Source organism: Cryptomeria japonica, unplaced genomic scaffold, assembly GCF_030272615.1.
Source record: "Cryptomeria japonica unplaced genomic scaffold, Sugi_1.0 HiC_scaffold_212, whole genome shotgun sequence".
In the NCBI taxonomy this organism is placed as follows: domain Eukaryota; kingdom Viridiplantae; phylum Streptophyta; class Pinopsida; order Cupressales; family Cupressaceae; genus Cryptomeria; species Cryptomeria japonica.
Window position 1 is genome coordinate 104,467 of NW_026729034.1, and position 2,415 is coordinate 106,881.

The 2,415-nt window shown below is 64.0% G+C and overlaps 1 non-coding gene across 1 annotated transcript; it reads left to right on the top strand.

The window, feature by feature from the left end:
- Nucleotides 1–581: 581 nt before the first annotated feature.
- LOC131868669 (5S ribosomal RNA) lies at nt 582–700 on the top strand. The gene has a single exon (XR_009367116.1). It is a non-coding gene; the product is annotated as a 5S ribosomal RNA (ribosomal RNA).
- Nucleotides 701–2,415: the final 1,715 nt, after the last annotated feature.

Sequence of the window (2,415 nt, forward strand, 5' to 3'; positions counted from 1 at the left end):
GGGGTCGATTCTCGTTTTGGGCATCAGAGCATGTTTCTTCTCCTAAAACCCAATATTTGTTTATTAAGTCTCGGAACACATTTTTGTTCTCGTGGACCCATCATGGGTCTTGGAACGCATTTGTGGTCCTTGGGTCCCATTTTGCATCCCGAAACTTGTGTTTTGGTGCTTGATCCCTATTTTGGGTGCCCACCTTGCACCAAGTGCGCACCCGGGGCAAACCGAGCGCCTTGGTGCACCGGGGCAAGATCGAGCGTGCACCCGAGGCGCCCCGAACATGCACCAAGGTGCACTCGGCCCACATGTGAGCGCAGGTCGTTGCGCCCGAGGTGGTGTGTGGGCACCGCGTTGCAGACGGGACACTGCACGCACACGACGCCCCCTCCAGGTGCACGCACGTAGGCCGGGCCGGGTGCACACCCGACGCCCTAGCAAGGTGCGCGCACCCGGGCAGGGCTCACACTTGGCGAACGGGGCGCACTTCGCGAGGGAGGGTGTGCACCTCGACGGGGGTGGGTGGCCGGGGTGGATTCGCACGTGGGTCGCGGTTTGCTAAGTACACACTGCGACAAGCTCATAACGGGTGCGATCATACCAGCATTAGTGCACCGGATCCCATCAGAACTCCGCAGTTAAGCGCGCTTGGGCCGGAGTAGTACTGGGATGGGTGACCTCCCGGGAAGTCCCGGTGTTGCACCCTTTTTTAGTTTTTCGCCGGGCGTCGCAATGCTATTTGAATAAACCTTTTGCCCGTTTGCGTTCTCGTCGGGGCCGGGCCGGGCCGGGGTGCGCTGCCCGCACTACCGCTGCGCGCGGGGGCGACACCGAGCGCGCACCCGAGGCACCCCGAGCACACAGGCCACGGTGCAACCCGGGCGTTGTGCGCGCACCCCGGTGCGCCCGAGGTGCTGCGCGCGCACCCAGGTGAAATCGGTGTGCACCTCGGCCAGTGCGCGCTCGGTCGAGTCGCGCACGTTGGCCAAGGTGCACGGTGATGTTTCTTACTCTAAGGTTCCGCACCAGACGCCCGGGACAGGTGAGCGAAGCTGGGCGGGGCCGGGTGCGCGGCCGGGGCAGGTGCACGCAGCTGGAGAGAGCTTTGGAGCACACTTCGGAGCGCACCAATGATGCGCTCCATTCAAAAGTTTCCTGAAAAGGCAAAAAAAGTTGAGATTATAGAATTTCCCACTTGAGAGATTGTAAAAAAAAAAAATTTAAAATGAAGGAAACGCGGGTGCCAAGGTGTGCGCAGCCCAGCCAAGGTGTGCGCACCAAGGCGCCCACCCTGGCGAAGGTGCACGCAAGGTGCGCACCCGAGGCAAACCGGACAATTAACCCAACTTTCGACTTCGCGCGCACCTTGGAGCGCACTTCGGAGCGCTCCTTGGTGCGCACCAATCTTGGGCACCTCGGAGTGCACCATGGCGCCCACCAAGGTGCGCACCCGGGGCAAACCGAGCTCCGACTTCGTGCGCACCTTGGAGCGCACGAAAGGTGCGCACCATGGCGCCCACCAAGGTGCGCAGCCCAGCCAAGGCGTGCGCATCAAGGTGCGCACCCTGGCGAAGGTGCGCACCCGGGGCAAACCGAGCTCCGACTTCGTGCGCACCTTGGAGCGCACAAAAGGTGCGCAACCCAGCCAAGGTGTGCGCACCCCGGTCAAACCGAGCTCCGAATCGTGCGCACCAGAGGTGCACGCCATCGTGCGCACCTTGGAGCACACTTCGGAGCCCTCCTTGGTGCGCGCCGATGTTGCGCACCTCGGAGCGCACCCGGGGAAAACAATGCAATTAACCCGACTTTCGACTTCGTGGGCACCTCGGAGCGCTCTCGGGTTCGCACCTCGGAGCACACCGAGGTGCGCACCTTTGATGCGCTGCCTTCACCAATTTCCAGAAAAGGCAAGAAAACATTGAGAAGGTGTGCGCACCGAGGTGCCCACCCTGGCGAAGGTGCACGCGAGGTGCGCACCCGGGGCAAACCGGGCTCCGACTTCGTGCACGCCGCACCTTGGAGCACACTTCGGAGCGCTCCTTGGTGCGCACCAGGGCGCGCAACCCAGCCGAGGTGCCCACCCCGGCGAAGGTGCACGCGAGGTGCGCACCCGGGGCAAACCGGGCTCCGACTTCGTGCACGCCATGGTGCCCACCGCGGCGAAGGTGCACGCGAGGTGCGCACCCGGGGCAAACCGGGCTCCGACTTCGTGCACGCCGCACCTTGGAGCACACTTCGGAGCGCTCCTTGGTGCGCACCATGGTGCCCACCAGGGCGCGCAACCCCGCCGAAGGTGCACGCGAGGTGCGCACCCGGGGCAAACCGGGCTCCGACTTCGTGCACGCCGCACCTTGGAGCACACTTCGGAGCGCTCCTTGGTGCGCACCATGGTGCCCACCAGGGCGCGCAACCCCGCCGAAG